Here is a 24,564-nt window from a genome sequence, read left to right as displayed (position 1 = left end):
TAGTCCAACCCCCTGCTCAATGCAGGAATCCACCCTAAAGCATCCCCGACAGATGGTTGTCCAGCTGCCTCTTGAAGGCCTCTAGTGTGGGAGAGCCCACAACCTCCCTAGGTAACTGATTCCACCGTCGCACTGCTCGGTGGAAACTTCATAATAGTTTTGACAACTATTGGGGCCCAGGACATGCTCCATATACCATTTTCAAAACTGTTATAAAGCGCTTTGAAGCAGTAGTGTAGATCTGGCCTTGGTTTAAACTAGGGAACTAAAGCAAATGTGAGATAGAATGATAGAAACAATGGGTGTCAGGGTTCCTTCTATGACCTGGACCCTCTGAGCAACTCCTTAAGGATCTTTGACCTCCTTAAAGAGTCCCACCTTCCTCCTTTTTCCCCTTCCCAATAATGTGGGGTTTAGGCTGTAGACAGGGGGTGAGTGACATTCCAGAGAATTTAGGTTTAACACAGCAGTTTACTAGGCATTTATTTATAGGGTGACCATATGAAAAGGAGGACAGGGCTCCTGTATCTTTAACAGTTGCATAGAAAAGAGAATTTCAGCAGGTGTCATTTGGAGAACCTGGTGAAATTTCCTCTTCATCACAAGTTAAAGCTGCAGGAGCTATACTAGAGTGACCAGATACAAAAGAGGGCAGGGCACCTGCAGCTTTAACTGTTGTGATGAAGAGGAAATTTCACCAGGTTCTCCATATATACAAATGACACCTGCTGAAATTCCCTTTTCAACACAACTGTTAAAGATACAGGAGCCCTGTCCTCCTTTTCATATGGTCACCCTACATTTAATGAAAATAAAAGTGGCAAAAATGGCAGTCCTTTTACCCTAGCTGCATTTAGACTTTTCCAGCAGCTTATTACTAATTTGTTTTGTTTTTGGTTAAGAGGAATAAGCACTTAAACTTTAATTTTAATGAGGAATATGCTAGCCGCTATTTCTATTCTAATCCTATTTATATTGTGTATAGTGGTGGTGACTTGCTTGCTTCTTCATTACATAATTTTGTTATTCTCTAAGATGGTTTAAGCAACAAATATGTAATCTGTGACACTACTTTGTGTTATCTGGCTTGAGGGATGCTTTAAGGACCACAACCCATATGAATCATTCTTGAAGCTCAGAACCCTCAGCTGGCATTTATAAATCAGGGAAACTCAGAGTTGGCCCAAGTATCTTGCTACCTGAGGTGAAGGATAAGATTGTCTACGTACAGAAGCCAACCAGACAGGCAGTGGAGTAGCTAGGTCATTTTAGATGCTGGGCCAGTTGAGCCTGGTAGCTCTGATGTCAGTGGGGCAGTGAATCTGCTCCGAGTTTCAGTCAGAACTAGTTGGATTTCTAAAAGTTATCCAAGGTGCAGGGGAGCTCCTTTAGAGTTCTGACTGAAACTTGGAGCGGGTTCACTGCTCCACTGACATTGGAGCCACTAGCTTCCACTGGACTTAATGGTCTTGTGGGGTGGGGGTGGGGTTAGATGGCTTTGTCCATTACTTGTGAAACACCCAAATGACATGTCTTTTTCACATACAACCACATGCTTCACAGCTGCTTCTAGATTCCTGATGTTAGAACTACAACAAAATGGCTTGCCAACCCTGATTCAAGGAGACAACTGTGTGTGTGCAGTTTTGCATTTTAAACTCGCTTAAATCATGGCACCGTCATTACTACAGGAATGAAAGGGCATTTCATTCCGGTGCTCTGATGTCCTCATGCCCTGCCCGTATCTGGTCGCTGGGGGTGGGGGAATACTGGGCCACAGGGCCTGGGAGTCTGGCCACTGGTGATAGGATAGCATCCTCCTCCATGGCACTCAAGGGCTGCAGGCTAGCTTAAGAGGTACAGGGACAGCTATATAAACAGCTCTGTCCACCAATCCCTTGCTGAGGCTGCCTCTCCTGCTCACAGCCCACAACAAATGCCGCAGTGCAGCCATGGCTTTGACAGCATGCGTCATGAAAGCAGCACATGTGCATGCATGGTGTGTCCTGGTATGCATGGCTGAGATTGACTCCCCTCTGCCTGCTTGCTGAGTCAGGGGCCTTTCCCAGTGGAGCTGGAGAAAAAGCTGTAGGCGAGACGGACGGACTGGGTTTGCACAACATCCTAAGCCCCCCATTCAGTGGTTGAGTGTGGGTTGTTGTTGAACAGTGGATGGGTTGTTTGTTGGACTGTGGGTTAGCATGTTGTCTGAACCCAGGACATTTCCCACAGATTGGCTTGTTAACCATGCTGTTAACCATGCAGGGTAGCTTATTTTTCTTGAACAAGCCACTTTGAGAACACATTGTTCGTTGTTGGGTTGATCAGGGTGATTAACAAGCCACATTGCATGATTAACAAGCCAGACTGTGGAGAATGGACTGGATTCAGACGGTGCACTAAACGACAGTTCAACAAACAACCCACGGTTCAACAACCACCCATGCTCAACCACTGAGTGTGGGTTAGCTTGTTGTGTGAACAGCCCACTGGCACCCAGGCTAGCAACAAGCAACCATTGCTGCCTCCGGCTCAGCAGGATGGAACAGCTTGGCGGGGGGGGGGGGGGGAGAGTGACACTACCCCTGCCTGAGGCTGCCACCTACTGTGCCTGTTAGAGCTAGCCAAACTAGCAGATATGAGACTTATAGTGACCAGAGGGAGGACCTTCCGAGTATTGGCACCCCAATTCTCCCTTGGGAGATTTGATTGGTCCCTCCCCAAGTCTTTTTGTTTATTTATACCATTTATATCCCAGTTTTTTTCCTCCAAGGAATTCAAGACAGCTTACATAATCCTCCTCCTCTCCATTTTATCCTCGCAACAACAACCTTGTGAGGTAGGTTGGGCTGAGAGTCTGTGACTGGCCCAAAATCACCCAGTGAGGTTCCATGGATGAGCAGGGACTAGAAACTGGATCTCCCAGCCCAATACTCTTGCCACTATACCACACTGTCTCTTTTTGTCTTGTCCATTTTTATTCCTGTTCTCAGCTGGTGGTTTATGCTGAGCTGCTTAATTGCAGTTATATGGTTTATAAATTATACTGTAAGCCATTCGGAGCATCTTTTTTTTTTTTTTTTTAAGGGAACAAGGTATTAAGTTTTAGAAATAGCTAAAGCATGCAGTTAGCCCCACAGAGTATGTTGTGGCTGTGTGTGTATCAGTTTCTTTATAAGAATACCATGTGGCTGGAAGCCAAAACAGCTGATAAAGGTCCAGATAGGACTTCAACACTCTTTATTAACTAAACATATGATCTTCCCAAACAACATGAAAGCAACAAAATAATTTAAACTGTGGTGCTATTATTGCCTAGGATTTCATAGCAAAAAATAGTACCCGGAAGGACAGAATGGAAACTGACGTCCTAGATACGCTTACCTGGGAGCAAGTCTCATTGAATTCAATGAAAGTGAACTGGATTCCTCCTCCCCCTTGCATCCCTGCACCCCCCAATCCACTCTAAAGAGTTGGGGGTCCTCCAGAGAATATTCTGGAGGTCATGTGGAGGGGCTGCAGTGGGAGGAGAGGATGAGAAAGTTGAATGTAGCCAGACAAGTCTGGCTCCTAGTCAAGACCAGACCAAGATATTTTTCTGCCTGAGAAAAGAGAGAAAATGGCGAAGCATCTATCCCCATCCCCATCAAGACAAGGTGCATAGTACCCATAGCTGTCCAAACAATTTTGGCACATACACTCCTCTCCCTCCCTCCCTGACAGTAAAAATACAAGAATAATAAATTAATAACTAGCATTTTCCTATTTCATGACACCTGAGACCCTCAAATCACCTAAAAGGGGGTTGGATAAATTCCTGGAGGCTGAAGGCTATCTATGGCTACTAGCACTGATGGTTGGGTGCCATCTCCAGTATTCAAGGCAGTAAGCCTGTGTGCACCAGTTGCTGGGGAACATGGGTGGGAGGGAGGGTGCTGTTGCACCATGTCCTGCTTGTTCATCCCTGGCCGATGGCTGGTTGGCCACTGTGTGAACAGAGTGCTGGTCTAGATGGACCCTTGGTCTGATCCAACAGGGCTCTTCTAATATTCTTACTTCATTCTGCCTAATGAGAAGGCTGACCCTGCTCCTAGCCACCACACCTCACTAGTCCTCAAGAACATAGTGAGATAGACATGCAGTTTGATCCGCTCATCTAGATTGGGCTCAAAGTCTTTGCTGCAGGTGGACTGCCAGATCTGGATGCTCTTCAGGAGTTTATCCCATCTCTAATAATAAAAAAAATCCATACCCTGTGATGAACCCTCCAAGTAATTTTCCACCAGGGTGAAACAGGAAACTTGAAAATAATTGTCGAAGAACTGAACAATAAGCTGATATCTTATTAACTAGGAACAAGTTAATAATAACTGGCAGTAAATCTCGAGGCGATAGTATTGCTTTCACTTTCCTCTATCTCATCTTTCCTGGATGGCTCTGGATGTTTCTGTCCATCACATAAAACTTCTGACCAACTTGCTAATATGGCTAAGCTATTACAGGAGTTGTCAGTGTAAACAAGCACTGCTGTGAAAAGTGGGGAGAGACACTTGTTCATCACTGCGGGGGGAGGGGAATCAATTTCAGTTTAGGATTCCCAAACGGTGAAGCATTTCATTTTTTAGTATTGCTGCAGGTATTTTATCTTTAAAACTCAGCTAAAAACTTTTCTGTTCCCTATAGCTTTTAAATATTGAGTTTGTTCTGACTCTATACTGTTTAGCTTCACCCTACCCAGTGCCTGTTTACACTTCCCTGTGCCTGTTTGCATTCTCTTTCCCTCCTTATTGTTTACTACACCTTTATTAGATTGTAAGCCTATGCGGCAGGGTCTTGCTATTTAGTGTGTAATCTGTACAGCACCACGTACATTGATGGTGCTATATAAATAATAATAATAATAATAATAATAATAATAATAATAACAACTTACTACATTCCTAATCCGCCCAATAATTAACATTCTCTGGGTAGATTACAAACAGTTAAAAATATAATGCCGTATAAGAGTTAAAATGTAAAATACAATACAAATATTTAAAAGAATAGAATACAATGTAATGCAAAATAATAAATGGCACAGGAGTTGATAAAGCAGTCATAATAAACTAGAATTAGGTCTCTTAAAGGTATGCATAAAATGAGATGCAGGTCCAACTTAAGTTTCACTAGATGGCGCCATAGTAGCCACCTTCTAAACTGCTGGGCTGGTTGGAGCCGAGGAAGAAGATGGGATTAAAAATCTAGCAATAAAATAAGGATTGCAGGGCTGGCCCAAGACGTTTCACCCACTGAGACAAATAACAGCCAACTCAATATTCCAAATTCAGAAGCTGACTGGGATGCAGTTGAATCTTACATCAAGACTGGTGACAGAACAATATCCTCCATCGCCCCTGAGGGCAGTAGGCTACTTTGGTGTGTGAGTGTGTAAGCAAGCCACCTAGCACACACAGCGCTGTCCTTTACATCTCATCACTACAATGTGCTCTCTCTCTCTGGCACCAGCCACCTGATGCGTCTGCCTCACTTAATGGTAGGACCAGCCGGCCCTGATGCGTCTGCCTCTTCCGTGTTTGGGTGACTTTAAAGTTGAGAAAGCTACCTCAATAGGAAGGTAGGGTGACCATATGGAAAGGAGGACAGGGCTTGCTCATGTATCTTTAAGAGTTGTATAGAAAAGGCAGTTTCAGCAGGTGTCATTTGCATGCATGCAGCACCTGGTGAAATTCCTTCATCACAACATTTAAAGCTGCAGGAGCCCTGCTCTCTTTTGTATCTGGTCACACTAGGCAGGGCTACTGCCTCCGATCTTGGAGGGGGAATCCAAGCCACACTATGGCCCCTGGGATGCTCACCTGTGGACCGTAGGACTGCACCATTAGGCTTTTTAAAACCTTTCCTTGTCACCGGTGAAGGCTTCTTTAAAGGCTCACCTGTAGCATGGGAGGGAGAGGGGGAAATCCTTTATTTTTGATCAGAGATAAAGGCAGGGCTGGATGGGGACTTCCCATAAGCCATATCCGGCACACAGGCTGGAGATTCCCCACCCTGGCTGCCCTAGATGAATTCCAGATCTTTGACTCAGCTGGAGGTCAATGAGAAGGGGGGCAAAGAGCATCGAAAACAGCAAACGCTTTTGCCTTCCTGGTCACCACGTAGCGGAGAGGGAGAGTATAGATCTCCTGTCGATGATAACCACAGGCACGCTCCTTTTGACTATCTGCAGGGAGGAGAGGGGAGGGGAATGAGACCACTGTATTTCCCTCTGCTCTGTTCCGAGGGGAAAGCACTGCTCTTGGATGTACTTGCTTTTTAAAAGCCACTCTAGCAGTTCTGCATTGCCTAGCTGCGGAATGAGCACATTTATTTATTTATTTATTTATTAAAAAACACGCTTCACATTCCTGAAAGGATATTGCATAGCAGAGGGCAAAGATTTTTTATCTACTGCCCCAGACTAGATCGAATGGGCTTAAGTTATAGGATGGGAGCGTTCAGTGGGACATTAGGAGAAATGTCACAATGGTAACAGCAGTTCAACAATCGAACCAATTACCTTGGGGAGTGGGTGGGCTTTCCCTCACGGTGTGTGTGTGTCAGTTTCCTGCATCAAACAGAAGGTTGGCCTAGATGGGCTTACAAGGTCCCTTGCAACTCTATACTTCTAAAAATGGTGGAGGGGATGACATGAAATGGCTAGGGTACCGCTGGGGTAGGTGGTAGTCTTGCTAAAGATACTCAAACAAGCTAATTTAAAAACAAAAACAATATTTTTTAGAAGTATTTTTAAATGGCATGTATGAATTTCATTTACATCAGGGGTTTACCACCTTTTTGACACACACAGCAGCACCAGCTATCCTGATACAGATCACTCTTTCCTCACTGCTTGCGGTGGATTGCTGGACGAAGGACTGAAGTGCCTTCTCTCTATCCCTGCCCTCTGCAATCCTGATATAGACCGCTTTTCCCAGAGGAAAGAGCAATCTGTATCAAGATTGCCAGGAGAAGACATTTGATGATGGTGAAGGGGGGTGGGGTCAGAACTCCCTTGGGAGGGGGTCATAATTAAGGCCCGGGAGTGTCTGTAGCTCCTGGTCTGTAAGTTGTGCACCCCTGGTCTACGTGGAGAGTTCTGAAGGGATGCATAGCCTCTAGGGGAGAAGCCTGTGCATGTTTAGACTAGGGTGACCAACTGTCAGGATTTCCCTGGATTTGTCCTGGTTTTTGTTCTTTCCATGGTGTCAGGGGGGATTTTCTATAATTTTCAATAATGTCCTGGAATGACACACCTTCCTCTTTAAGGCTGCCATTAGCATGGCAGGAGGGAATGACAGGCTTTCTTGAGGCACATCATTCCCCCACCCTGAGCTCCAATTGAGGTCTTAAAGGGGAAAGTGGGTCATTCGTGGACATTATAGAAAAGGCCCCAATTGGAGTGGATGGTGGTGGTGCAGAATGAAATCCTTTCCCCTCCTCCACTCCAATCGGGTTCTTTAAGGTGGCGGGGGAATAACGTACTTTCTGCAGGACTCAGAAAGCTGCTTCCCCACACACACACTAGGTGTCCTCTTTTTTGGTTTCCCAAATATGGTCACCCTAGTTTAGACAGAAAACACTCCTGCAGCTCCCAGCATACCCCAGCCACCTGGGGAATACTGGGAATTGTAGGACTTTTTTCAGTGTAAACATGCATAGGACTGCACCCTAATTTGCTTTTAAAAAGAAGAAGCAATAATAGGGGGAGGGAACTTTAAAAAATTAAAGGACAGAAAATAGCAAGGATATGGAAAGAATGCATACCACAGCACTGATGTTAACTTTTAAAATGTTAATAAAAATATAAATAAAAGCTTATTCGGGACAGCCTTTTCAGGTTTATAAATTGTCCTTTCAATTAAATTTCCAAGCAGCCCAAGAGGTTTTTTTTTTTTTTGCTACAGTATTGATTGATGGGAAACAATAAATGACAAACGTGCCACTTAACCACATGGATAGTGTGAAATTTTAGACTGAGGGTTAAAAAAATAGTTTCAACAGATCCTTCCAATCTGTTTCTGCAGAAATCAAAATGTAACTGTCATGCTTATGGACCAGCAGGATTTATTCTAAGCCAGGCCTCACCTAATATAAATGATGAGACTCAAGGTGGGAACCAAAGTGTCCAGTGAATGTTTGTATGGAGGGAGGTAGTTCTGCAGAACACCGACTGGACAGCAGCCAGTGGACATCATAGTCAAGATGTCACCGTGTTGAGTGAAGTTCCTTTGTTGCATGTTCCAGTCTCCTGATGGCATTATGTATAAAATCTGCAGGCAACAGCAAATATGAGGCTCGCCTGGTGCCAACATCGTTATCTTTTCGGCGCCAGGTCACGACTTTTCTCTTCTCCCAGGCATTTAATGGACCCCAGAATTGTTGTTTTTAAATGGATACTGTCGTTTTTATACTGTTGTTTTTGATGGTTTTTAAATTTTGTATACTTTTTAATGTTTACCATTTTTAACTGTTGTAAACCGCCCAGGGAGCTTCGGCTGTGGGGCGGTATATAAATGTAATAAATAAATAAATAAAATATGACTGCCATTCTTGCTACCTTTTCTCCTGACAGAGGTTTCATGCCTTGAGCTAATGCAGCTTTTTCCATCATTGTATCTGTAGGCCTGGAACTGCTTTGTCTGTTGGATGCCTGCTGCCATGAAGCTTTTAGTGGCAAAAAAATAGTGGCATCTGTCAGGCAAACATCGGCAACCACAGGCAGCCCAAATAGACTCTTAGATCCCAGTGACCATGCTCCCAAAGTAGATACGTGAACTTTCCCTCTGAGTTTGGATTATGGAGTCTACTTTGGCAACTTGACTTTCAAGCTGTCCCTGGATTTCTCCTTCCCCTATCACTTCCTCCATCAAGGTATGCTGTTCTCTGTACTAAAGCAGGGGATTGGATAAATTTCTGGAGGAGAAGCCTATCAATGGCTACTAGTCCTGATGGCTAGGTGCAACCTCCAGTATCAGAGGAGTGCCTGTGTCCTGCTTGTGGGTCCCTGGTCAACAGTTGCTTGGCCACTGTATGAACAGAGTACTGGATTAGATGGACACTTGGTCTGATCCAGCAAGGCTCTTCTTATGTTCTTATATTACCATTGCCAGGCCTTTTAAGGCATTAATAGTCTGTATATAATTATGTTTTCTTTTCCTGCATGTCTAAACTAATTTACAAAAAAGCTTAATTAGTTTATGTGAGGGGTTTTTTCCTCTTTTGCCCAGAAAGGAATGATTCCCAGTAAATATGAACAGCAAGCAGTTCAAAAAATTAACAGATTTGATTGAGATAGCAAGTTTGGTCGGGGTTTTGTGTAAGTGGGTGTGTTGCAAAACAGATAATCCACAAGTGATCGTGCATAGTATGATAGCCTTGCAGCTTAACTGTATGCATTTAAAAATAATAGTAAGTTCTGTCATAATTGTGATGTTGGTTGTTCAAGTATAATTACTAAGAATTTAACATTATTTTGACCGGTGATTAATAGTTTTATTTATTTTTGTAAATTCATGAGTCCAGTAAACATAGAAATGTGTGTGTATGTGTGTGTGTATACACACCTGACTTGCCTTTCTTTACAAAGCAAAAGTAAATCCATTTTTTTCAATGGGGCACTGAGGAATATTGCAAACCTATTGTTTAATGTGAATATGTGTTGTAATCGGTACTGGACATTGTTAACTGATCTACTGGCATGTCTTGAGCTTATTTAAATGTTTATATTTTTAAATGAACTGTAGTGAAGTTTATGTTATATTACAATGTAATTATGGCTATTGTTTTGTGAACTGCTTTGAGCACAATGTATTGTGGAAAATGCAGTACACAAATGAATTGACTTACAGTGCAATCCTATACAGATCAACTCAGAAGCAATCACCACTGGGTTGACTGGGACTTAGCAGCCAGTAAGACTGCTATGACTAATCAGAAACTACAAAACTAAACCATCACTTTTCTTTTCAAAAGCCTCCTTATTACTATTTCTGGAGAATTAACTGTGCTAGCCTCTTGTAACAAAAACAAGAAAGAAAAAAAGGGGTTGTCATGACAACTTAATTTTCTTTATAGCAGCTCACTGCTTCTGATACATAAATGATAACAATTTCCGGAGGGCTTACTATTAAATTGGGAGCATATTTAGACAGAATAAGTCCTAACTCATTCAGCTGGGAATTGTAGGATTCCCACCCCCAGTCTAAACGTGTATAGGGTCAGGCCCTTATAGATACATGCTGTGTGGGAGCCGGGCAGGGTAGAGGCAAACCTATAAAGATCTTCTCAAAAGCAAGGAATATTGTGCTCTGAAATAATCGTCTATAGATCCCCTGCAACAAACCGTGTTGTCACAGAGAAGAAAATTGAGGTGACATCACTTGTTAAAAGTAAGATTTGATAGTATTTCTGGAGTCTTACGAAATTTAACTGCGTTCCCCGGTTATTAGAAATGTATTTATTACACATTCCTACTTTTATAACACAGCCACCAGCGGCCCGCCTTTGGGCCTCCAAAAATTGGGGAAGGAATTTCCCACTTAAGAATGCCCTCCGGAATCCAAAGAGAACAGGACGAGTTGTTCTCGCAAACGTTTCCACAGAACAAGTGACACCTCTTCATGTTATGGTATCTCGCCACTTTGCCTACTCAACCCGCATTGGATCTGGATCAAGGGTTTGCTAGAGCAGGACGTCGGAGATGCGAAACTCGGGCTCGAGGTTTACAAAGGCGCACATTTTATAGGGAGAAGAAGAGATTTTCTTTTTGCCGTCCCCGCGCGCAATGCATCGTGGGTTATATGCAAATGAGCCGCCGAGAGCTTTCGTGCGGCTCCAAAATCGCCCGAAGTAGCCTCTAGTCCACGAAAGCTTACACTAGAAGAAATGCGTTACTCTTTGCCACAAGACTCTTCTTCGTGTAGGGATTCCAAGCCACGGTTACGCTACGCACGAGAGTAAGTCCCGTCAGAACTGAAGGGACTTACTTTTGAGTAACCGCGGCCTGCGAAAACTCCATTTTCCCCCGACCATCGTTTTTATGAATTATTTGATCGCTGTCTTCGTGCGTCCCGATCCGATGCGTGTCTACTTGGGAGTTCAATATGGGCTTACTTCCGAGTAAGCAAGCGCACGGGGCTTGGTGTTTCTGTATGCACGTATACTACCTGGGACAATAAGCCCCATTGAAGACAGTAGAATTTACTTCCGAGTAAACTCGCATCAGGAGACGAGGGGACTGTGCGCTCGTAGTACCTCAGGAAATTGCCGCCCTCGCTCTCTCTTCAAACCGTTCCTTTCCCTCCGTCCCTCCACCCTGTCAGCCATGTTCCTTTCCCTATTCCAAAATGGCCGCTCCGCCAAAACCCTTCCCACTACCGGGCCATCTGCCCGGAGCCAAGATGGAGAAAAGGAAAAGTGGGCGTGGCTCCTGTGATCGAGGATTGGCTCTCCGGTTTCTAACGCGTCAACGTCAACGTGGGCTGAGTTGCCATAGGCTGCGCCTCGGCCCTGTCCTCCGCCTGGGCCGAAGCTATCGGTTGGGCGACGGAGAAGAGACGGCGGCTTTGTACGATTGGCTGTGGCGCTGCCATTCCTTCCTTGCCCCGCCCCATTCGCCCTCCCCTCCCCCCCCCTGCTACTCTGTCTCTCTCTGAGGGCCTGAGGCGAGAGCCGTTTCCCAGGCCGAGGAAAGAGGAGGAGGAGGAGGAGGAGGAGGAGTCTCCGCGAGAGAAGGAGGTGGGAGCGCTCGCCGGGGCAAAGTGAGCCGATGTTGGGAGCCGGGAGGGAACCGACGCCGCGCTGAAGGACCGTGCGAGCCGAGGGGAAGAGATGCGCCGGCTCCGCAGCAACACCGACAGCTTCAGCCGCCGCCTCCGACGGTGCTGAACCGGGGCTTAGGTCGGTGAGTCCGGTTGGCTTGGGCTGCTGTTGGTCGGGGAGAAAGGGAAGGCCAGGCTGGCCGCTTCCACCCCGGGCCGGTGCTCTCGCAGAAGAGGCCCCGCCGCCGTGAGGGGGAAGCCGGCGACATTCCTTGGCTGCCGCTTCCCGCCCCCGCAGTGAGGCTTTAAGCGAAGGAGGGCGGGGGGGACGGACCCGCGCGCTCCCCTCCATAGGCGTCCGCGCTGAGTTCCTGCGGGGCAAGCAGATCTCCGGACTCCCCTCAGAGAGACGTCCCTGCTCGCTTCTCCATACCCAGAAGGGTGGCGTCCTCCTCTCTTCGCAGCCTTGAGGCGGAAGGCGCTCCGTGAATCATGGCTCCCGCTGCCCTAAACTCGGTTAATACAGCAGGGTTTTTTTTTAAAAAAAGGGGAAAAAGTCTTGCGGAGGCTTTGCGGCGAAAGGGGCAGGAAAGAGACGCCGAGACCGTAGCGAGGGATCCGGGGCGACTTAAGAGTAGACCCATTGAAACGAAAGGGACTTAAGTTCGGCTAACGTCTGAGACAATCCCAAATCGTTGTCTTGGTTGGGGTGGGAGGTTGTAAAAGCTGCTACAGTCTGGCCCGGGCACCTAACGCGTTGGTTCATTCATTCGTTTTGCACGTTGAAACGGCGAGCAGATAGATGGGGAGGGGAGGGGAGGGGAGGGGGCCTTAATGTTGAGTTACTGCTTACTGCAAGGTCGTGGGCAGGACTGGGTGAGTGAAGAGTTAACGTCCGTGATATTTTGGGCTGAGCAGGGGAGGTAGAAAACTGTGCAAAAATCTCCTTTCAGCGGTTTTACAGACTGGAGACAGCCCCCATATTTATTGATAATGGATGGGGTAGCAATTATTTTTATGGCCCTGAAGGTCTGCGCCTATGTGGTCAGAGTGGGGGAGAGTTATAGGCAAATGTGTGAGAAGAATTAAACAAGACTGATTTATACGATTGTTGCTCCAAATGGAGTCTTTTCTTAGGGCTATTTATTGCCTCCTATAGCTCTGTTTCAGTTGTCTGGCTTTGAAATCCAATACCCACAACTGAACCGCAATAGGTTGTCTCAGAGTTGGTAGCACACTTTTTTCCGGAGGTGCTTATGGTTATTCCAGGCTTGTGTTCCTCAGCGGATGGATCCCGTCATTCATAGCAGTCTGCTCTTTTATTAAAACTACCTCAAGCTTCACTGACTTCTTCATATATTGGGGTTAGGTGAATTGCATTATTATATATTAAGTTATTGATTGTGGTTACCATTGTCAAATAGTACATGTAAGAAATTGTTGTTACATTTTATGAATGAATAAAAGAACTATATTAACATATGAAGCTGAGTTATGCTGAGTAAAATCACTGGCCCATCTAGCCCAGTACTGTTGACTCTGACTGGCAGCAACGCTCTCTGACATCTCGTGGCTTGCACAGCCTTGCTGCTACCTGAGGTCATTTAATTTCACATACACAAAGCATGGGCTCTCGTGCCTCCCTGATGTGTGTATGGATCAGTGCTTAATTGGATGGACTTGTATTCAAATTCTCATGCAATTAAATCACGTGTAAACAGAAGGCAACTTCAGGTGTAATTAATTTTTATGCCCAGAAGCCCTGCTGAGCAACATGCAAATCACATGTGATAATTATAAATGAACATGGGTGTGTGTGAATTTCTGGCCATTTGTGGTGTCATGAGTTTGTGATTGTTGCACATGACTACATGCAGTTTGCATCATCTTACATTGTAGTACTCTCTGTACAAATTCTAGGGTGTTGGAAACAACCCTTTTTGTATAAGTCACTTGCCTTCAGCCATAGTTCCTAATCTGTAAAAAGGGAGGGGGGAGGGAAACACCTTACCTCATAGGATTGTTTTATGAGGATGAAAGGAATATACCGTATTTCTTCGATTGTAAGACACACACTAATTTCAGTACCACCAACAGGGTAAAAAACCTAAAACACACCGGCGATTCTAAGATGCACCCCATTTTTAGAGATGTTTATATGGGGAAAAAAGTGTGTCTTAGAATCGAAGAAATAGGGTATTGTATCTAGGTTTTGTATGCATAGTGCTACAAAAATGCTTAATGTAATGAATTGCTGTGCAACTTGGTAGTGAAGTGTGATTGATGGGAATATCAAGTGCAGTTTGATAATGTCTCCTTAATTGCCTACAATTTAAAAAATGAAAATGAATTCTTCCATTTGAATGGGCAGTAATCAGTAACTGTACAAACCCCAAATCTACATAGTACTCTATAACATGTTCTCTTGCCATTTAAAACAGAGGAAGCTTACATTTGAAGTCTGTTCATACGCAAAATTTAAACTACCTCCTTTTTATTGAAGTATTCTGATTTTCATAGGGAAAGTATTGTTTTGAGTTATACAGCATAGACTATAAACTATTTCATATTGATTGATGTGACACATGTAATCTGAAGTTCCACTATGATTTGTAGACCTGGGGTGTAGAACCTCAGGATCAAATCCAGCCCTCCAAAGTTTCCAGTGTAACCCTCTGGGGGTCCCCAGATGATTATAACTCCCTTCACTCTAGCCATTGATTGTTTGCTGATTTCCTGGCTCTTGTGCAGTTTCTTCCCCATGCTAAAAGGTTGAAACACTCCTCCTAAGGCTTAGTTATTGGCAATAACAGCTTTAAGCTAAAATATGATGGTATTTTTGGCCATGCCCCCTTTTGTCCTTAGCCCCACCTAGAGATATAAAATTTCCAGAACTTTTGAAGCCATGAGGGGAAAATGCTTTTTTCCCTGGGGGACGGACAGAAATTTTTGGAACAATTGAAAAAAAATGCAATATTAGCACTTTTTACAGATTGAAAGTCACTTTGTTACTTTAGGAACATAAAATATAATTACGTACAAGTTGATTTGGCATAAAATTATCCCATTTAGTATATCAGTGTATTCAAACAATTATTACAAATTGAATTTACTTTTTACTTTTTAAATTTTTTTTTGTAACAAATGGAGCTACAAGCTCCTGAACTGTAAGGAACCTCTTACAGTTTATGAGGAGCAGGCAAAAAACATTTTTTAAAAACCCAGAAGAAACAAACATTAGTAACAAAGTAAATTATTTATGTCTCTGCTAGTGCTAAAATAAAACATTCCATAATCCATTTTTTTCTTCATTTCTTCAATTTTTTGGAAAAAAACAAAAAAAGCTTCGGAAACCCCCCCCTCCAAATTTTTCTGGGCTTTTTCCAGGCCATCACATCTCTAGCCCCACCCACTATTGGGATGTGACCCCCCCCCCCACACACACACCCAAGAGGTTCTCCGAAATACAATTCTGCCCTCAGGCAGAAAGAGGTTCTGCGCCCGTGCTGTAGGTCATATTCCCAGGTATATGTGTATAGGATCGCAGTCTTATTCTCAAAATACCTTGTGAAATAGATGATTATTTTTTCCACTTTAAAGTTGAAGAGCAATCTGATCCCTAGATCTCGTAAGTTCAGGGCCAATTCTAAATGTATTTACTCAGAAGTAGACACACTGATTCTATTGTGACACACCTGCATATGTGCAGATGAAACTGCCTCATACCTAGTACATTAGTCCATCTCTGTTAGGGTTATAATGACTGCCAGCAGCAATCCAGGTGCATGGCTATGGCCTTAGAATTAGAAATCTGTAAACATGAAATAGTAGAATTTTCATTTGGGGCAGCAAATACTTATATTAAAAAAAAACCCACCTTGCCATAATACATAGTGCTTAGTCAAGCAGCTTTCCTGGTTCCATTTTATTTTTGTAGTGTATATGCATACAATACTTAGTATTAAAATCTCTTTCACACAAAATGGCTTCTCTGGGATAACCAGGAGGTAATATAATGTATGATTTCGAGGGTAAATATCCAGGAAATGGTTTAAAGTTAGGAAAACATGCACAGTGAATGAGAAAGGTAATATTTGCTTATCTTGCAAATAGTCACACAAAATAAAATGTTTATTCTGGGTCACCTGTAGAACAGTAGAATTGAGCAATGTGGAGGTACCCTGAAAATATCAATTTGTGCAAACAAATTCAGTAAGACCAGAGCCAAGAAACGATTCATATGAGCGATAGAACATTTTATAAAATGTCATAGATCAGAAGTGGAAAATGTTAGCAGAACATTTTATAAAATGCTGTAGATTAGAAGTGGAGAATGTTAGCAGACAAGTCATATCTGTAGATGTTCTGCAGTTTGTAGAGAGTTTGTAATATCTGTAAAGCTATACACTATGTGCCTCAATATATTCTGGACATTACAAAATTTAAGGCCCTTACAAGATTTTTGCACTTTGGATCACTAATGTGTTGCCATAGTGAAATTTGGTTTAGATGGTCTACCTGTGAATATATTTCAATTTGTGAAGATTTCATTATTGGCATAAGAGTTTCTCCCCCAGTAAATCTACCAAAGGGTGACAGATCAGGGCATTTTGAATTAACTAGGTTGTTGTGAGCCTTATAAATATTTAACAGTATTAAGTTAATGCAGAAGAAATTGCATTGTTTCCCTTTGTTCCCACGGTAGCATGTAGTTTTGAGGCTAGTCCAGAATCACTTCTAGAAATATTGTATTCAGTGGGACCATGAACTAAAAATAACTGAGTTGCTTTATTATCTTGGACAACTTGAGCTGGTTCACAAGATCCCCACAGCCTAAACAAGCCACAGTGATCATGTCAACCATCCTATTGTATGGAGAGGTTTTAAAAATCTAAACAGGAAGAGAACAAAAACAGCATTTCCGAGAAAACCAGGTAATAATTCTGAGGAGAAAAAGTATTCAGTGATTTGGCATGATATACTTTATATGAATTTATTGGGATCAGGCAGCTCTAAACTACTCTCCTATCAAACCCTTAGGTTTATATTTTTGGGTTCCCTCCCTGATTGCTTGATTTCTCAGCTAGCCATAAATTGTCATGAATTCCTTTGTATATAGTCCACCTTATACCCTAAGCTAAGTTAGCATTGCAATAGCTCTGTGGGTTCATTTTAAAAAAATAATAAGCTAAATTTGAATATGTCTTTTTACGGATGAAAAGGAATTTGAACACAGAACCAAGTCTGAATAGAGGTGAGAAGGCCTGGAAAAGTGGTGGGGGAATAAGAGGGGAAGAAACGGAAATATTTGAAAAACCTTTTTTTCCCCGGGACTATTTTTGTTTGGGGGAGGCATGACAACATTTCTACACACACACACCCCTTCATTTTTCATGTTTTTTCCCCTGACATGCACATCTCTAACACATTATCCATTGATCTCAGGACAAATGTGATCCTAAGAGCACAATCCTGTGCATGTTTAGATGCTGGTTGTGGAATGCTGAGAGTTTTAGGACTTTTTTCTGTCTAAACATGTATAGGAGTGCACCTTAAGAGTGGCAATGGACTTCTTTTTGCTGGGGATTGGACAAAACCGAAGTGCAGTGTAGGTTCAGTAACAACACCTCACTAGTAATATTAGTTAGCAATAGTATATTGCTGAAGAAGTTCCATCCTCAGCTGTCTCAGTTGCACTGACAGCATTACTACTTTGGTGATTCTTAAATCCTTCACCAACTAGATGAATTGTCACATTTTGTGATCTTTAATTTGTCAGAAGTTGCATAGTATGGGTTTCAAAATAACCAGAATAAATGCTGATTCTCTAAACCATTTACTCTGCGTTAGGTTATTTTGAATTCTGTGTGAATGTAAAGTTCTAACAACTGTCTGAAGTTATTAATACGTAGGGTGCTATCCTAAGCACACTTATTTCCTATTATGTCTTATTAGACACAGATGAACTGACTTCTGACTTCTAAGTAAAACATACTTTAGGCTCTAAATTCCTTATTGAGCAGGCACATATACTGCACATAATCCTATATAATGTATATATTTTCAAATCTAAATTGTGTTCTGAAGTCCCCAGGCCAGCCTTTCTGCTGTTAATGACTGTGTGACATTGCTTTTGGATCAAGCTATAAGCTCTACCAAGAAGTAAATTGCTGATACACTGAATCCGATTGAATTTGGGATTTGTTTCTGAGTAAACATGCATAGGATCAGGCTGTAAAACCTATTTATTATGATCTTTCTGAAGTATTTCCCTTTAACGTGGTTGTGTAAATTTTGTATTAAGCTATCGAACTTACCTGTTTTACATTTGGCAGTTAATGTGACATGAATGACAAGTGCTCATATTTCTGTAACTTAACATGAAACAAAGCCTGAAATGCAGGGCCTGTCTGCTCATCCTGGATTACCTCCCCACATCATTTCCTGGCCTCCAAAAATGCTTTGCGACTTCTTTCCCCACCATTTTATGAACTTTAACTCTACCCCCTTGCCCCATTTTTATAGTTGACCCCTGCAAGCATAGGGTTTTCCTTTTCAGCTGTTCATAACCAAAGATTTCAAATGCACTCTTTTACTTATTATGCTATCATGTCACCTTATGTTTCGATCATAGAGGGATCAAAGGTCAGGTATTCATAATACTACTCAAAGGCAGAAAAATTCACCCACTAGTGCTCACAGTTTAAACTCTGCAGTTAAGACTCAGTGCCACAAGCAGATGGGAGTTGCACCATAGAAGGGAGCTGCCAAAGCATGTAGCTGAGGATGGACTTGAGCAAGCCAAGTCAAATCCTGCAGGGAAAGTGCCACCTCCTACCCTACTTCGTACTTCAACCCCTTTATATTCCCATGGCATAACCCTCTACCATCTGCCTTCCAGACCCTGACTTCCAGTTTCTTCTTCATAATTCCTTCATGTCTGTACCAGACGCTCTACCTTTGTTGCCATTTTCTCTGCAGCTTAAGTACCTCCTTGCTGTGTTTTGATAATGCTGACCACTGATAATCTTAATAGGTATGGCATATGAAACTTCTTTTGGCAGTTACCATAGAATCACTCCTTGACTGTCACATGCAGTTGTAGTGCCTATTTTTTTAGATGGTGCAGTGCAATAATTTGAACTCTTAGTCTGAGCACTTGAACACTCAGTACATGGGTGGCAATCATGCACACATTTATTCTTGGCTACTACCATTGAAATAATAATGCCTAGGGTTGTGTAACATTGCAAGACTGCATCCTTAATTTACATTTTTTCTTTATTTTTTATTTTCTCCCCCCCCTTCTTAAATTGAATAAACATTTAGATTGCCCACACTTCTAGGCAAACAAGAGCTTAGCTTTCAGAGATTCTTGGGCAACCCAGGTAGTTGAACTCATTTCACTGTGGACTTGTTCTTTCTCTCCTTAAAATGAAAAAAATCAGGCCCTCAGATAGGCATAAACTCAATATCTGTAGTGTTTATACTGTAGTTTTTAGAATTAGTTAAAGGAAGAAATTTCATATTCTAGGTGGGTTACTATTGCATCTTCCAATTAATATTTTTTGTGTATAGGCTTCATTTAGATAACAATGAGTGTTTATGATTTCAGTTGAACAGTAGGCCAGAATTATCAGCCCTGAGCCTGAATGCTCAGGTTTTGGCGGTGGCCAGGAGTGCATTTGCACAGTTAAAGCTAGTGCGCCAGCTGCGCCCGTTCCTAGAGATGTCAGACCTGGCCACGGTAACACATGCCTTAGTTACATCCCAATTGGATTACTGTAACGCGCTCTACGTGGGGCTGCCTTTAAAGAGTGTTCGGAAACTCCAGCTGGTTCAAAGAGCTGCAGCCAGATTGTTGACCGGGGCTGGTTACAGGGAGCATACAACTCCCCTGTTAAAACAGCTCTACTGGCTTCCAGTCTGTTTTCGGGCACAATTCAAAGTGCTGGTTATGACCTATAAAGCCCTATATGGCTCCAGGCCAGGTTATTTGAAAGACTGTATTCTCCCATATGAGCCTGCCCGTGCTTTGAGATCTTCTGGAGAAGCCCTTATTTCAGTCCCACCATCTTCACAGGCGCGCTTGGTGGGAACATGGGAGAGGGCCTTCTCGGTGGCTGCTCCAGTGCTTTGGAACTCTCTTCCCGGGGAAGCTAGACTGCCTCCCTTCTTGATGGGCTTTCGAAAGCAGGCTAAAACTTGTTTGTTTCAGCAGGCCTTTGGAGAATAATCTGGCCCTCCATCTATGTTAATGACTTTTAATTTTGTTGTGTATTTTAAACGTGTGTGTTTTTTTCAATGTATGTTTTAAACTTTGTAAGGCCGCCTTGAGGTCCAGTATTGGGCAAAAGGCAGAATACTACTACTACTACTACTACTAATAATAATAATAATAATAATAATGACACCACTCAGGAATTTCAAATAACTATGTTTCAAAAAGTTCATAATTGTTTCCTTTTTATTTGAACTAGGTTGTTTATGGTTTTGGTGATGGTGTGGCTCAGCTGGTACAACTGCTGTGTAACTGCTCATTATGACTTCATAGGCCAAAGCCCTAGTACCATGCAGCTCTTGTCAAGCGATGGGGGCAGGGGAGGAGCAAGATGATAGTGAGGTTGAAGCAAAGGTGTACACTTAATTTAAAAATACATTACAGCAAATCCCCTAATTTAGGGGTGGGCAACTTGTGGCCCTCCAGATGTTTTGGCCTACAACTCCCATCAGTCCTAGCCAGCATAACCAATGGTGAGGGATGATGGGAGTTGGCATGACAACTTGTTCACTACGTCATTTCCTGATCTCCTTCCCCAGTTTCACAAATTATTAGAGGTTGCTGCTGAGCCAATGCAATGAATAAGGAACTGTTTAAATTCAAGTTTTTTAGACTGTAATGCTGGTTGGAGAGGTACACATTACTATGTAACTATAATACAATTCTTCTTTCATGCTATCTTATCATACATAAGTTGTAGGATAGGAATTCTCCCATGCTTTTTTAAAAATAAATGTGCCCCCCTCCCACCTTTCCTCCTGGTCACGTTCTATAGAATGTCAGAAAAACTGATTTTTTGTAAGAGTAAGGAAAACTGATGGAAACGAAAGAAAAGGGGTAATGGAAGAAGGAAATGAAGGAACTGAGGAGATGAAAAATAAAGACGGAAGCTGAGGGAATGGAAAAATGAAACCTAAGCAGTGTGTTTTAGTATAGGATTTTCATTTTAATTGCTCAGCACTTTCAAGTATATATTAAAATTAAGTAACAATAGTGTGCACTATTACTAGTCTCAGCACTCAAGTAAGCTAAACCATTTTTACCTGCATAAGGCATTTTATTTTGCTTAATTGAACAGCAACTTTAGTGTTTGAGTTAAACTTGTAAAACTCCCTTCTGTTCAACTCCTTGCAATAGGATGATGCAGATTTCAACCATATTTTAAACAGATTAATAGTGCAATCATATGCATGTCTTCTCAGAAGTAAGCTCCATTGAGTTTAATGTGGGAGACTTTCAGGTAAACATATATAGTATTGTAACTTAAAACTCAATATGCTCTTAGAAATCTACAAAGAAAGGGAGCTTGCAACTTCTCATGGCAAATAACTCTGGTTTTATAATGCATTTCTATAATGCTCCTTAGCAAAACTTTCTGATCTATGTTGTGAGCATTGATGCATGTTTGAACTTTTTAAAATGCAACTTAAACTTAATTGGATTTTATTAAGTAATGAATTATCTTTTTCTATACAATTCAGTACCGAGCTGTTCTACTGTAATCTTAGTTGACTTGATCAAGAGTTCAGGTATTATTTTTCCAACAAGGATTAGTTCTATTCAGATTTTATTGATTCATGACAATTATTTCTTCTCTATTCAGATTTTATTGATTAACTACAATGGTAGAATATATTATTAAGAGCAAATGAACTCTCAAAGTCAAATCTAGAATTATGTGATGATGGGAATCTTTTTTCCAAAGCTGTGAACGTGACAGCGTTGATTTAATTTTTTTTATTTTTAGTGAAAATGTTGGCCTAACTTGGAAGCAGCTGTTGGAAAGCTTTTCACATTGCATTGTTTGAACAAACAGAAAGTTTAGAAGCTGTAAAATGTCAGAAGCAGCAATGCTACAAACAGTTCCCTGGGAAGAAGCTCCAGTGAACCCAGTGGAAATTATTTCTATGTAAACATGAATAGGTGGCACCTCTCCACCGTGCCTGGGTCCAGCTCCAGCTGAGAGACCCCTCCCTCCTGCTACCAACTGCCACTGCAGAGGCCACCAGTGAGGGAGGAAGCAGCAGCCAGGCACCTCTCCACCGTGCCTGGGTCCAGCTCCAGCTGAGAGACCCCTCCCTCCTGCTACCAACTGTCTCTGGAGAGGCCACCAGTGAGGGAGGAAGCAGCAGCCAGGCACCTCTCCATCGTGCCTGGGTCCAGCTCCAGCTTAGAGACCCCTCCCTCCTGCTACCAACTGTCACTGCAGAGGCCACCAGTGAGGGAGGAAGCAGCAGCCAGGCACCTCTCCACCGTGCCTGGGTCCAGCTCCAGCTGAGAGCCCCGTCCCTCCTGCTACCAACTGTCTCTGGAGAGGCCACCAGTGAGGGAGGAAGCAGCAGCCAGGCACCTCTCCACTGTGCCTGGGTCCAGCTCCAGCTTAGAGGCCCCTCCCTCCTGCTACCAACTGTCTCTGGAGAGGCCACCAGTGAGGGAGGAAGCAGCAGCCAGGCACCTCTCCACCGTGCCTGGGTCCAGCTCCAGCTGAGAGCACCCCTCCCTCCTGCTGTCACCTGTAACTGCTGAACTTTCCAACTAAGATTGTAGTGCCTGAATTTGCTTTCCTTTCCCCCCCCCTCCTCCTCCCTCCCAATCCCCTTTCCTTTTGTGTCATGTCTTTTAGATTGTAAGCCTGTGGGCAGGGAGGTGCCTGGCTGCTGCTTCCTCCCTCACTGGTGGCCTCTGCAGAGACAGTTGGTAGCAGGAGGGAGGGGGCTCTCAGCTGGAGCTGGACCCAGGCACAGTGGAGAGGTGCCTGGCTGCTGCTTCCTCCCTCACTGGTGGCCTCTGCAGAGACAGTTGGTAGCAGGAGAGAGCCTTTTTTGGCTGAATGGCGGCATAAAAATCCTTAAATAAATAAATAAATAAATAGGATTGGGCTGTAAGGTTTATGTGGAAGTTGGTCCTCTTTAAACCATATAGCTCAGACTTCTAAGTAATCTGTTCAGCAGTCTATGATAAGTAGGAATGAAGTTTTACCAAAATATGTTTTTCCTCCCCCCTTTGGGGCACAAATAACTAATGCCAGGTGTATTGTGGGCAGGCTGGCTAGCAAAAATGGTTGTGGGGTAATAACTTCATTATAAGTTTGCTATAAATTACAAATTGTGTATATTAGAATATTTGTAGAAGGTATGATTCAGTCTAATGAACAGATTTACAAAAGTTACTAGACCTTACAAGCCAATTTGTCCTTGCATACTTATATTCCTTTTTGGCATACCCAACAGCATGAAAGAAAGAAAATCTCTTTTCTGTTTCACAAAAACTTTCTTACTGGGTTGCCTGGAGGCAATTCCTGTTTGCCACAGGTTATCAGGTGAGTGGCTGTTGATGCTTTGTATTGCCTTGTATCGGGAAGTGGCAACTAGGACAAACACTGACACTAATCCTAATGCATATTGCATTCCTGGATGGATGACTGTGTGCTATATTAAAAATATATGTGGAATTAACTAGTTTAGGCTTGACTGAGAAGCAATCAGACTGAAAAAGTATAGCGTACATTTATCTCCTGCTTCTAACAAAACTGACACACGCTAATGAGTGGGATACATGTTGCGCTTAGAGCCCCTGTTCTTTATTTTATCCCAGTATTATATTATTTTGCATTATGTTGTATTTTATTCTTTTAAATATTCGTATTGCATTTTATATTTTAACTCTTATATGGTGTTTTAGTTTTTTTAACCAAAGAGAACATTATTTATTGGGTCAATTAGAAATGCATTAAATAAATAATTCCTGTGGAATGCTTCGAAAAGCCATGTCAGTTTACCACACTTTTAAAAATTCTTAGATAAACCCTTTGATATCTATGTGACGGAGCTATATTCCATTTGATAATGTCGTGCTGCTATTTTTCTCAAAATGTACTTAGAATTTAGGTTCTGGAAATACCAAAGCAATGTTCTGGAGACATTTGGGGAATAATCCAACTGCATAAAAAATCTTTCCTGGAAAAATAAAGATTTGTGCCGTAATAGCTGGGGACTGCTAGCGAAGCTGTAGTGGGCTCCAGGGCTTTATGAACTGAAAGTAGCAAAGACCATTGCAGTTGAGGTTCAGACAAGTACAAAGTTCTAGATGTGTTTCTGCAATATGTGAGCTTCTTTGTTAGCTGGAATTAGTGGCATCACTCCCAAGAAATTGCTAAAGTACAATATCCACTCAAAGTTTAAAGATCAGCGTTCACACTTAATTATTTCTACACAACCATTGTGAATAGCAGCATAATAAATCTAATTCAAAATACTATTTTAAACCCCCTAATGTGCTATAAACACTACAATATAATACAGCAATACAATTGCCAAATGTCACTTAGTCTGTTTGAACAGGAAGTTCTTAACTACTTCTAATGATTTGTGGTTGTGCAGCTAAACACGAGTAGTACCTTAGAGACTGTTCGTTCTCTGCATCTAGCTCACATACTGCGGCTATATAATATAGCAGTATGTAGCTCTGACCATAGAAAATCTG

General features: G+C 42.6%; 1 protein-coding gene across 1 annotated transcript in view; it reads left to right on the top strand.

Annotated features, from left to right (window-relative positions):
- The first annotated feature begins 11,802 nt into the window (after positions 1 to 11,802).
- The window catches only part of SOCS5 (suppressor of cytokine signaling 5), a 243,245-nt gene continuing 230,483 nt past the window's right edge, over positions 11,803 to 24,564 (top strand). Inside the window, exon 1 of the mRNA XM_063123968.1 lies at positions 11,803 to 11,940. The gene's annotated coding sequence lies outside the window, so the exon portion shown is untranslated. The remainder of the gene's footprint in view (positions 11,941 to 24,564) is intronic.

The sequence above is a fragment of the Elgaria multicarinata genome, chromosome 4 (assembly GCF_023053635.1).
Source record: "Elgaria multicarinata webbii isolate HBS135686 ecotype San Diego chromosome 4, rElgMul1.1.pri, whole genome shotgun sequence".
Classification (NCBI taxonomy): Eukaryota; Metazoa; Chordata; class Lepidosauria; order Squamata; family Anguidae; genus Elgaria; species Elgaria multicarinata.
The sequence above is the reverse complement of the archived record's forward strand: the minus strand, read 5'-3'. Positions and strand labels throughout refer to the sequence as shown.